This window comes from Xylocopa sonorina, chromosome 3 (genome assembly GCF_050948175.1).
Source record: "Xylocopa sonorina isolate GNS202 chromosome 3, iyXylSono1_principal, whole genome shotgun sequence".
NCBI lineage: Eukaryota > Metazoa > Arthropoda > Insecta > Hymenoptera > Apidae > Xylocopa > Xylocopa sonorina.
Genome location: NC_135195.1, coordinates 9575445 through 9589241, shown reverse-complemented (window position 1 = coordinate 9589241; position 13797 = coordinate 9575445).

Below are 13797 nucleotides of genomic sequence, written 5' to 3'. Positions count from 1 at the left end.
CCGCGCCCGCCCGGGGATTCCGCGCAGGCGTGCTCTTTCTCCTCTACTCTGCCGATCAGTCAGCCTCCTCCTTCCTCCAGGCCTCCTACTCTCGTTCTGTCCTCCTTCGTCCTTACCCCGTTCTCCTTTCCTCCTTTCGTCTTCTTCCCTGATTACTACTACTACTACTACCACTATTGCTACTACCACCATCGCCAACACCACCACCAGTATCCGTAGTTGTCCTCCTCGTCCTCTTCCTCTTCCTCCTCCTCCTCCTCCACCTACTCCTCTTTCTCTTCCTCGTCGTCGTCGTCGTCGTCGTCGTCGTCGTCGTAGTCACTGCCGTCGACACTGCTGCTGCTGCTGCTGCTGCTGCTTCTGCTGCTGCCTGCTACCGCTGCTGCTGCTGCTACTGCTGTTCACGGTATTACTACCACCGAAGTCCCGTGGTCGCTGTTACTGCTTCTGCCGGCTCGTTGCTTCGCCGTCTTCCGCGCTTCTTGCTCTTTCAAGCAGTGACGCGGCGTCTTTCGTCCATCCCCTGAACAAATTTTACGCTTCTCACGACAGGGGGGGGTTAACCTTCCGTATTCCTATCTCGGCTTCGCCGGCGGGACCCGGTGCATGGACCTGGTTCGAAAATAGCGGAGCTACCCAGGGACTTTTTGTTGGTCTTCTTTGGCCGAGTCCCGGGGCGGATTTGTAAATTTGCGGTTCGTCGATTGACCAGGAGTGGTTTCGTTAGCCCGGCGGCTTCGAGTCTAAACGAATTCCGGCCGATTGGAAACGTCGGGGCCGTTCTCAGCCCTCCTCGGAGTCTTTTAATCAGCTTTCGCTTTGGCTCCGTCGGTGTTTACGATTCTTAATTCAGACGGCTGATTACTTGTTCCCAGCTTGGTTTTAATACCGTCGCCATTTCCACCGGAGTCGTCTTCCCCGTCCATCCGTTCCTTTCTAGCCGACTCCGGCCACCACGGAAATTCATAGTCTCTCCTTCCGTTTCACCCCCCTCCATTCAGACCGCGTTCCGCAGATTCGTATCGTCTTTAGTTACTGCCAGGATGAAGAGAACCAGTCGGAAGACTATGCGCCGCACAGCCTTTCCCATTCGTTGGAATTTTATTTCCACGAAATTATCACCGAGGTATGGCGCGCGAGTTTGTTTCGCCTTCTGTCGTGTCGTTGAAGATTATCCAGTAGACGAACACCGCGGAAAACCGTAATGAATCCTCCTCAGGATTCTTTCGACCTATTTTTTTTTTTGCCCCCAGCCACGTCATCGTTTACCCCTTTTCTTTTCTTCTCCTTCTGGGCTACCGTGATTACCATTAGTTTCACCCCTGTTATGTCTCTCTTTCGCCCTCTCTCTCTCTCTCTCTCTCGCCACTGCCTGTCCCGTTTTCGGGTCGCTTACGATTATTGCATTTTTTCTCTCAGCCAGCCGACGGTCACGTTGTTCCGCGCTCGCACTCCTCGATTCTCCGTGTTTTTCCTGTACGTTCTTTTGCCGCGTTAATCTTATTCAAACCGGGGCAGCCGGACCAGTCGTACGGTATTAGATACCTCGCCAACGGAATTAATTGATCTTCACCGGTCGGAACTCGAGGGTACATACGTTTAAGTCGATCGTGATTAATGGCCAGTCTTTCTGTCCGGTGCCACGGAGGATTTCGAATTAATTTCGAAGTAATAAAAGTCGGACTTCGCTCCTAATCCCTTTACCTTCAATTATGCCCAGATTCTTGTCCGACCCCCGCCCATCGTTTTTCCCTACCATTCCCTCTTCCATTCTCTTTATTCCTCTGTCTCTCCTCCGCGTTCCTCCCCTTTCTTCTTACGCGCCTCGTTTCCTTCATTGCGTATTTTCCGTGCGCGTCGGATCCCATCCCCAGGCTTTTTTCTGAACCTTGCGAGGTCACCGGAAAATTCCATAAAATTTTAATATTGTCCTCGGAGAGAGAGATATATATAAATAAGCATTAGAATATTGAGCTCTCCCTTGCTCTCTGCTGGCTTGCGCCCATAGTTTATGAAATAACAGGCAAAAGAAATTCCCCTGTACATTTTCATTAAGTTTTCAAGCTTTGGGATTGTCGGCGACTCCGCGGTCTTTAACGTAGCGGAACCGCATCTCGAGATTTAATAAACGATGGATTGATTTAAAAAATTTGCGAACAAGCAATTAAAAGATGTTCGATGTTACACATCACGTATGTTTAGGGAAAAAATAGAAAAAATTTGATTGAACTGCTAAATGAAATACCTGGAGTATTCGTACATTTTCAGAGCACCCGTTATCGTGTCGTATTATATAATTGAGTAAAATATAACGATGTCGTTGCGCGATTAGAGGTAAGCGCAAAAATGTCAGCTGGGCAACCCGATCGTTCCGCTCCAGTAGGTTGGCAGGTTTATTTACTCCTCGGTTTAATTATGACGAACATTATTCCGAGTTCAGCAGTTTGAGCGCTCCTCTGCAGTCGCATGGTTTTTCTTCTCGTAAGTCTTGACTTTCCTTTTTGTCGCGGACAAATTGTGTGTCCTTTACGGCGTTAACCTTATTCTCAGGAGACCGAACTGCTACGGGCTCATATTTCCTCCATAAAAGAAGTACTTTCTTTTCTTCTTTCCATTTTTTTCTCTCCTTTCTCTTACTTCCTTATCCCCCACTTCTTCCACTGTTCTATTTCTTCTTCTTTTTTTTTTGCACCTCCTGCTCGGCGAAACATATTTTAAAATGCCCTTCGTAAAGAAACACCGACGCGTGTTCCCGCAGGAATGAGGTATGTAACCCCGCATTACATTCCGCTACGTTACGTCGGGAAACGCGGGGACGCGCGTTAATTGTTCGTCGGCGACGACTCCATTCCCAACGTTTTCGTCTCGTCTAAACGAATACAATGAAAAATTAATCGCGCTTCTTTCCCTTCGCTTAGCGTCGCCCTAGCCGCTTCTTACGCGGATTTACTCCCCCTGGAATTATCCTCTAGCGCCGAGATAATTCCATATACCACGGGCTGTTTAACTCGCCCGAATTTCCGGGGCTTCGAAAAACGAGGCAAATTTCGTCTCGCGAAAGATAAACATCTGCTTGAAGCCTCCGTGAAAACGTTACAGGTGCCGGGGCTGATGTTAATCCGTCTGACAAGAACGTGGATCCCATTAGGGGCCCGCGACTGTGAAAAAAGAGCCGGCCAACCCCGTTCCTTTAAACCATCCTCCTCGCTTTCATTGTCGTCGCCCTGGACACCCCCTCTCGCTCTTTTATGTCCCACCTCGCTTTCTTCTTTTTCCTTTTCCTTTTCTTTTTTTCTTGCTCCCCCGTGTCCGTCTTGCCCTTTTAAGCAATCCACAATCTTTTGTAGCCGGCTGAAATTTTTGCACTTCTTTCATCTCCGCCGTCCTGTGTGTCTGTAATTATTCGCGTGAAAAAGACACTCGGCCTTCTCCACGGTTTATTCTTATCGCCCGCATAGCTGATTAACTCCACGCTTTCAGAACGGGGGACGGTTCACATTTAAATGGGTACAGGTCCTTTCTGATCCCTCGGCTACGAATGGGTTATATCCCGCGTTTAATATCTCCCGCGACTACGCGTACGTCCTCCGAGCAAAATGATAACGGGCGAGTACTAATCATTTCGTGCGGGACTGTGCGGTTTTGTAACGTGTCGCGAATCTTTGGACGGATTATTTATCATCGTTGTACACGTTCGATATAAACAAAAAAACAAACGGATAAATAATACGCGTAACATGAATAATCGTACGAAATTTATGGCCGCGTTGTACATTTGCGCTCTCGCACGGTTCTACGTGTGCAATTGATTTTTACACGTTGGTTCGATGGTAACGAAAAGTATTCGTGCACACTGTTGGCAGGGGAATGCGAGTACCAAGAATAAGAAGAGAGTTTGATTAATGCCCGACAAACGTAATTCGAGTAATTTATCGCCAGAGTGGATCTTCATTGATTAATAGTTTTTATTTCGATCCGCGCGTCCCAGCGCAAAATGTTGACAACGCATCACGATATGCAAATATTAACGGTTGACAAACAGCGCGGCGGTATCGCAGCACCCTTCTGCAGATTTCATGTTTAATTCAAGTTGGCGAGCCTACACCCCAGTGCAACGTGTTACAAAGAAAGACACACCAGGGTAATGTGCGGCGATCTGATCGCGCGAGCACGCGTTGATTAACCGAAAAAAAGAATTACGCGCGAACAACGCGACCAGGGCCGATAGTCCGCATGAAATTGTCGGTTATTAGCGAAACGACGCGTTACCTTCTGTTTCTGTACGTTGTACGTCATTTTTCATCTCCCCGATAATTACGATAACACACAAATTCGCGAATCACGCGACGACACGCGATCGAAACGAACCTCCGAATCAGGGACGCCAGTCGTCTCGCGTAACGCCAGACTGGGAAGGTTTCTCGTGGAAAAATGGATCCCAGAATCAACGTTTACTTTCTCATAGTAGCCCGTGGCGGACTAGCTAGTCTTCCTCTTGTTCTTGTTCTTCTTCTTCTTCTTCTTGTTCTATCTCCACTTGAACCCACGAAGCATCGCGGAAGCGTAGTCTGGGCGACATTAACTTTCCAGCTACGCGGGAGACTGTTCGATCAGAATTCGTAATTTTGAATAATCGACGACGAGAGGGGAAAGAAAGAGAGAGAGAGAGAGAGAGAGAGAGAGAGGGAGAGGGGTAGGTCCCTCTGTTCGTCGAGAAATTTCGAGCGGGTGTCCCGAATATGTAAGCTCTCTCTTGCCCCGTTTCCTTCGACGCGGCCCGTCGAGATTAACCTTCATCGTCGGAAGTAAGTTTTCGAATCTCGGTTAAGTTTCCGACGTCGAGGAATTTGCATGGTGCGGTAGACTGGCATTTGGTAAATTACAGAACTTTTCTCCGCGGACGATCCGGCCGCTATCTTTGTCCGCCGCCGTTACTTCCCTTGTTCTTTCCTCTCTTTATCGATCCCGTCCCTTTTCCGTCCGTTTCCACCCCCGTCCTCCGCCCGCGTCCCCGGGACTTTATCCGACGTCGTTCTTTTAATTTTCCACCCGTTTATTTCACTTTCTTCTTACTCCGTGGGCATTCTTTGATCTATTCCTCTTGTATCGTTCATTCCCGTTCAGCACTTTCGCAAAGCGCGCTGAACGAGTACGGTTAAGACGCGCAACGGGGATGGTTTAGTGGCTTCGAATGGGAGGCAAGAAACGTTTGATCAACGTGTGTGCGAAACGGCGTTTCTTCTAGTCAAAGTAAAGTAAACACTTTTTCTCTATTCGCGGTCCAGCGAACGGTCTGAATAAATATACCTACATCGAAGTCGGTTCTCCAGTGTCACGCGAGCTCTTTGTACATCGGTTTCTTTGCGCTCACGCGCCTTTGCATATTCTCCGTGTAAATTCCTTCGTACTGTTTAATCGCGAGCCGCTAATTTCAGGCTCGCGGACACTGAAAGTGAAGCTGAAATTAAAAGCGTGCAGCATATCTCGCCCAAATTTCAAAAGCGCTCGTTTGCGGGCTGACGAGGCGGTTTTCTTTCTCCTTAACGAGCGTTGCATATTGTTAACCCTTGGCACGGCCAAAGTAGAACGATCGACCTTCTAAATTATTCCTTATAACTGCTACAAAAATAACTCCGACCAACGGTTACCGGTAAATTTATCTTACGCAAATATGCATTATAGTATTATCTTTTCAGCGATCCCACGTTCTTCCTCCGTTCTCGGTTGTTCGCGGCCTCATCCTTCGCACCCTGTCTTTCCGCGCGTCCTATCCCGTCAGCTCGCCACTTCCATTCCTCATTTTTATTCCACACCTCTTGCCGCTCTTGCACGCGCTTTCTATCCTCCACCCTCGCGGTTCGAACAATTTGCGTTACTCTCAGCCCGGGATTTATTCTCAGAAGTGCGGCTCCGGCAACTTTATGGGGTATACATCGAGCCCCGTCTACCGGATTCTTCTTTTGGGGAGAGCTTTCTTCGCCCGGCGACGGCCGGGTGGAGAAAAAACGGGCCCACTCGCGCGAATCGGCTCGCCTCCTCACCTCCAGACGTCCTACGGATGCGTCACCAGTCCGCCGGAAAATCTGTCGCTTTTCACCAACCGCTCGGCCTCGGAACGGCTACTACCGGAACAGCGAGAGTTGATACGCGATCTTGCCACCTCTCCGCTCAGAAAACGATCTAGCGTTGTAGTTTATGATTTTCGTGAGTGGCCTTCGCGGTTGCTAAGCCTTTAATACAGCTTCGTGGTCTCCTCAGGGAAATCATAGTATAATAGTAAATTATATGCATCGCTACTCGAACTTGTTTTCGAAGCCCCGACATTTCACTGTCCGGATTTGGATTTTCTTGGATCAAACGTAACGGGGTCGTCAAGTTTTACTAGCAGTAAGGGTGTACATAAAAATTTCTAAAATTGAACCGACGCTGATGGCAGACGGCTTGCGATAATAGGAAACGTGCCAGCATAGATGTTCCAGATGACAGAAACTAAAAAGTTTGCGGCGAGCAACTTACATACATCTTTACATTGCCCATCCGATCCGTCTGTCCCTTTATTCCGCAAAAGCCTTCGTAGATACTGAACGCGGAATTAGATGCATTTTCTTTTCTGATCGAGTACCTTCTCGTGCAGGTTTAAGTCCATATTTCATGACCACTGCTACGACTTTCTGGAACGGAGAGTAATGGACTTTTATATATCCAGGCGTAGCCAGGTCAAACTACTTGTTTGATATAAGAATCAAAGAAAATCCAAGTTTAAACAATAACATTAAATTTCACTTATCTCCATTGAAACAACTAAAAATTTAGTTAAGAATATTCAGCTTGCAGAATAACTAAAACCTATCTCTTTTTAAACGTAGACCCCATTAAGTCCCGTTTCCAAACAGCGTTGCTACTTTCATGTGCCGCGTGTCTTCCGCCTGTACAGATTGCCCAAGAGGCTCCTACTCATGGTTAAGGAAGTGGTCCGCGCGGACCACTATCCCTCACGCGTGATCCAAATTGACTGGCGGTTTCAGTAATGAATGTAATCATGATTTAGATATTCGTAAATCTGGACCCTAGTAATAATCTCGCACGGAACCGTCGGTTTACGAGCGACGCGATACAGAAGCGAAAACTACGAGGCGCGAAGGGTGGTGCGCGACCAGGCCCCACCTCCCTTATTATTCGCGTATCAACTCTGACCGTCCCGACTTTAGAAGGTATTCCACCGTGGTGAGATCCGCGGGACGCGTCGATAAAGATAAAGTTTGCCAGACGATAAAGTTCCGCGGCGACAAAAACACCCCGTTCGCCCACGACCGGCTATTCATTTTCCTCGAGGGCTGCCGCGTGCTTTTTAATACGCTAGGGCTGCCGCTGCCGCTGCTGCTACTGCTGTGCTACCCCTTTGGTCCCTCGCGTGCCGTTGAAAATATTAATATCGTCGCACTACCGTGCGCCGTGAAATACGCGGGGTTATCGACGCGGTTTATTCTTGTGTTTTCTGGCGTTTGAATGGAAAAGAGAGGGGTCGCGCCGCGGCGAGAATTAGTGGAGTGTTTCGTGAGTAAATTTTCGCCCGGCTGATTCGGGGGTGTGCCGTTTTCATTAATGCGTTTGAGATCGTGCGATTTGTTTGAGGGTTGCCACAGGTTTGGAAATTGAAGTGAAAATTATGATCGATTCGATGTTTCGAAGGGCAATATGTGCGTTGACGTTGAAAAATGTTAGGGTACTTGCTCCCTTACGAGTAACTGCTGGAGAAAAGCTGTGATAACAATCAATTTCGTTAATTACTATTTACTATTTTCTATCCTATTAGAGAATTCATTTCACTCATAATTTGTTATGCATTTTTTTAGCCTCCTGTCGCACCTGCAATCATCAAAACTCAATTCTTTTCGCAAAGAATTCAATTTGAGCGTAAAATTGAGCGCGCGAATAGATAGAGAGGATGGACGTGAAATTATCAAGTTATATTGTAAATGGAGTTCGTCGAGTTGATCACTCTGCTGTACTAATTGTTAATTTCAACTACACTCTCTATATTCCTAATTTACACGATACAATTACGAGATACAGAATACCATGTGAAAACAATCAAAACTTGAATTACGCTAGGATTAAAGTTGCACATTCGTGCAATAATACCGGGGTAGTTAACGATATAAAAGTGTAGAAACGGTTTATTAAAAGAGAAAAAAGAAAAAAATGCGATTTATTCTCTGGGTTTATAATACACTACCAGCTACATTCCTGTAGACATTAGAGCTCAGGCCTAGTAAAGATATATTAAGTTTGTAGTAACAATTAATCCGCAACAATGAGAGAATTAATTTCAGCCAATAACTAACCAACCAGCTATTTAAACAACTAATCAACTTGTTAATAAACACTTTTCTCTGTACGAGCGGTAAAAATTGGACAATTATAATAAAGCGTGGCATATAAAAAATGTCCTCAATTAAATTCCAACTTGTTCCACGAAAGTTATAATGGGCGCATCGCGAAACATAATATAACAGGTGCAACACGCAAACCGTAACAAACTAGCGCCTTTACACCCGCCCCCGGCCTCTGGTGCCCCCGCACGTTCCCCTGCGACCCGGCAAACTGAAACTTTAGCACGGTTGCACTGTGGCATTTTGTTGTCGAAAAGGAAACGGTAAAAAGCACCAAGAAACAACGAAACAGATTTGGTGGACCGGCAAAGTGGAACAAAGCGATCGGAGATCAAAAGAAAGATCAGAGCATGACACGTTTCGCGTTTCCTTTCAACCTCACCGTATCCGTCCGCAAATTTCTGCCAACGGCACGAAATGGCCACCTTGAAATTCTATCCGGCGACAGAACCGACCGGGCGCCACTCAATTCGAAAACACCGACCCTGTGGATGGGAGCCAATATCCGGGCGCTGCGGTTTCGCGCGTTTCCACAGCTATACACCAAGTGCCGCTGGGTTGCGCTTAAATGATTCTTGCCCTTTCCCCGTTTATTCACCGCCTCTTCGCTCGAGAATTACCCGGGATAGAAAACGGGCGAAAGAGAAAGAGAGGGACGAGGGAAGAAAATATAATACACCGTCACCGCTCAATGACGTGAGTATACTATTTCGTCGGAGAGAAACTTCTGTTTGAATACTCGTAACGCGGCGTTCAACCTGAGAGTTCTTAAGTACGGATGAAAACTACCCCTGCGAGCGAGACGAACGGAAGAAGGGTACCGTGTGCGCGTGTACGTGTGCGAACCTGGTACGCGGAACCGGGAGACTCCGTCGAGCAAGAACGAGAGACCGAAATGGAGGGTAGAAGAGGGAGAAATGGATTCCCGCGATACGGGCATAAACGTCGCACGCAGCTGCAGCTGCATCAGACTTCATTCTCATCGCGTACCCTTCGAAGCGGGGAAAGAGTAAAAACGAGGAACGAGGAAAAAAGAAAGGGTGGAAGAGAGAGGGAACGAGGGCGTCTCTGCCGGTTTCCGCGCGTCTGGCTCCTACGCTACGACTCGCTGAATTTCTTCCGCCGCGTGCTACGTCCCGCCGATTGATAACACCGTAGCTCGCGACGGAAATGCTCCCGTACGTTTATAGCTCATGCATATGTAAAATTTCAATGTCGCTACCCCTGCCCCGTCCCTCCGCGACCCTCCCGTCCCGCGCGTTTCGTTCTACGCCATCTCGCACCCTCTTCGTCACCAACCCTTTCCACGGGTTCGTTCCTTAATCCGCCAGCCGAAATATGCGCGTCGTAAAAACCGTCCGTGTGTTTTTGCATTCCAGACGGAATAGTTGCGCGTTGCTTACAGAATTTAACGCTGCCTCGTAAATAAGGCGTCCCTCGATGCTGAGAATTTTCATATTCTCAGAGGCGATCGTAAAATTGCCAGGGCGATGAAGAGGATGGATTATCCCCTTTCCTTTCTCTTCTTATTCCTCTCTGTGTCTCTCCTATCATAATTCGACGCCGAATAAGCGAATTATACAGTCTCGTTCCTTATTTTACGTCCTGCCTTCTTTACTCCTTCTTTTATTCGTCACGGTAATCCGTCGATATGACTTCTCGTTACATCGTTTTCCTTCTTTTTCCTCGATATTCCCGCGTCCAATAAAATCTGTACCGCGTACAATTTGATCCTTCGCTAAGTAGACACTGGGAAATATTCTACACGAGAAATAGTGAGCGAGAGAAGGAGAATCTTTACTAAATATAGTAATTATGTTGTTATTTTCGCGCAAAATATATTCTGTGCAACCGTAGGACGATAGCAGTTCGCTAAATAGACAGGGAGGGATGTTTCGATGTGCGAGTGAAAGGCAGCAATACTTCAGAAAATTTTGATTAGAACAATATATATTTAACAAAGTAATTTTTATACGATCGATAGAAGTGATCATCGTTTACACGAAAAAATATGTCGGGAGAGACATTTAGGTGGAAACTTTTTCGAAGTACGAAGCTTCATTCCCGGCAGAAATTGATTGGATCGATTGAATAAATAAATTGAATCTCTTCGGCATCGATTTACTCGGAAATGAATTTCGTACGAAAAGAAGAAAGTATCATTCCATCTTCTCGGCTTCCTTTTTAATGTATTATATAGGATAACCTCCATTATATCCGTGTGTCAGATAACCAGGCGGGCCGGTGGCATTTTTAAACCCGATTTTCTCGAAAATAGAGTCTCCAATGAAAATACGTTATTCCGCGTTATTTTCTGTCCGCCGTTACGATAGTCACGTTTTCGCGAATGGCCGACACGTTGGTCACGATAATTAAATTAAAGAGGATAAGATAGTCGGCGAAAGATATTTCGTGGGTGGAAGAGATAGGGATGCCGAGGGTTTGCCAAGTAGAGAGGCGCGTCGTCGTCCACTGCGTAAAATACAGCTTGTATCGTAGAATTAGATACTCCGGCGAACGGTGAGTGCAATTTCTTTCGGTGCAGCGCGATCACCAGTTGGATTGTTTCCAGAATTAACTACATCGAAAGACTATCCGCAGACAGGAACGGATAAATTGTTACGGTGTGTACTGTAGAATGATGGGTTTGCGATTCGTCATATCCGTGGAAAACGCGGACAGAAATATAGTCAGCCGTTGTCACGCGACAGCTCCTCGTTACGATGCGACAAGACGGACGTTTGAAGATAACGCAACGCCATTTCGTTATATGACCGTGGACCGAATGGATTCCACGAGCCCAGCCCCGCGTTAATGTCACGTTAAAGCCGCGCTGTCATGAATTCGAGCATCAACAAATCACGGCCGACTGCGAAGAGAAATTAAAGTAGAATAGGGACACTTAACATTTACGGATCTAACCCATCGAAGTGGATAATTATTTAGCCGTAAAACGTAATCGCTTGATTGCTTGGAATATCGTCGACGAACGAAATTATTGCTTCGATAATTCTCTCCCGACGAGCATCGAAGGGGAGTAATTAACATCGTTACGCTGCGTTATGCGTACAATAAATTAAATTACTGCTTCGATAATGAAATAACGCCAATTATCGTAGCAGAGAGTCTTTTGCGCAGACGGAGGGTGGAATACGGTGGACCGGAACGGGAGGCGCGATTCCATGGAACAGAACGAAAGTCGGGAGTGACGAAATTGCATTCGAGACGTCGCTTTCGAAGCTCTGCCGCGAGCTCAAAGTGGCGAGGAACAAATTCAATTTTATAAACAGAGTGATTAGTCAAACATCGAAGAAGATATCAAATGAAAAGACGAGATGATAGATTGCCGCCATCAGCGGCATGACTAAGCGTTTATCAAAATTTTCATGGAAAATGTGCTGGTTCAACGAGAAGTCGATAAGGTGATCGCTGAAAGGGTTTTCACCGGAATATTTTATCCGGCGAAACGGTGCTGCCGAGAACGAGAAGTTCAAAGATTATTCCTAGGCGGATAATCATTTTATCTTGTATTGCAGCGGGGCGGAAAACACCGCTACAAACTCATCAGGCTCGTATAAATAAACCCGGCGGCGCGTTTAACTCGATAACCCTGAAATTTACGTAAGTTTCCATCAAGAGACAAAGAAAGCCGGTCTAAAGAACTACGAACATTTCATTATCCCGCACCGCTGTAATACTGAAATTACCCCCGCGCTCTAGAAATTAAAAAATGTTATTTCAATCCTCCACTAGCCCCGTGTAACTTTGAAGTTACATACCTTTAAAGTAGATTTTAATTACGCGCAGTTTTTAATTCGGAAAAAGGTCGCCGACGACTTAGCGGTAGAAAAAAATTTATGACACTTGCAAACGTACTACTGTCCGACACGACCTGAAAGTCAGAAAGCTACTTCCAGAGAATGAAAACTGTTTTCAACTGGAAATAATTGTGCGGTCCGCATCGTCGGACTATGAAGTAAAAGTAAGAGCGTTTATATTCAATTATCTATCTCGAATAAATTCTCTCCCCATACTTGGAACAGGTTCAACGTTATTAATCGATAATCGAACTCGTACGAACGTTATATTACAAAAACAAAAGAAACGCTTCTCTTAAGGCGTTAAAAAAAAAGATCCCCTCTAAACGATTCCCACGCTTATGCTCGTAAAGAAGCGATTGATTCTATATGACACCGCTGATCGGGAAGGAAGAAAAAGGAATATTCCATTTCCATCGGGTGATAACGACGCCAAAACAGCGAAGCCACGTTCCACCCTCACACCATCGCGGTAGAATCCGCAGAATCTACAACGCTAGAATCGTTCGAGGAACGGACAGAGTCGAGGCGTGCGCGGGCCGTGATCGGGCAAAAACGTGAAACCATTACGGTAAAAGTGAACCGTTGGTAACCGCCCGCCGGTGACCCCGGGGTTAAACTCGATAATTCGATGCGACGAGTAATTTTCGCTCCCCATTTAGGAGGACGGCGGTCGGCTTTTACTACTCGACGGATCGTAGAAAACTTTTTCTACCCTGGAGGCGGATAATTAAGAACGTTACCGGGGCTACGTACGTGATTCGAAGGTAATTGGATGCCGTGTGACAGGCTGAATGTTTTGATGCAGTCGTTTCGACCCGTTTCTCCACCCCCTCGCCGCGTTCCTTTGCGACCCTTGTTCCACGGTTCTCACCCCCGCGGCCGACCTCTCCTTCTCTCGCCCGTTTCCTCTCTCCTCGCCTTGGTGTCACCACCACTGGCAACGTCCGACCGCCTCGTCGCCTATCCATTTCCGTGGAAAGTTAATTTGTAGAAAGCCGGTGAAACACGTTGAATAAATACACCCTCCCCTCCGCTTAACGTGCCGCTCGTGCGGCCATGCTATATCAGTCTCGTTTGTCATGCACGAAGCAACAGCAACGACGTTATCGCGCCGGGCGATTAATATTCCTCGACAAATTGAGGCGAGGGGGCAAAAAAGGAACCGGCGGCCATCGGGGGCGGCAGTAGGAGGACCCGAGAGTGCGGATTGTTGTTCCGTTTCCCCCGTTCTTCGATTATACGCCAACAAAAATACCGGTGACACGACGCATTAAGTTCTTTCGGCTGGAGTGTTATCGATGGATTCGAAATGGTCTTTTAGTATATTGATTTTGTAATTATTGCCGGGTTTACTCTTCTCCGTTCTTCTTTTTTTTTTCTCTCGCTTCGTCTCGCCCGTTGGTTATGGTAACGACATGCTTTTTCGCTTGTCCACATTTTCGTCGGCTTGTTCGCACATTTTTTTTTCTTTTTTAGGAACGTTTGATATGTTGATAACAATGCGCTTTCAGTTCGGATTAAAATAGTAAACTGCACGGCTTTCAAATTATCGGAGAATTTTGTTCGACGTCTACGCGTTGCGT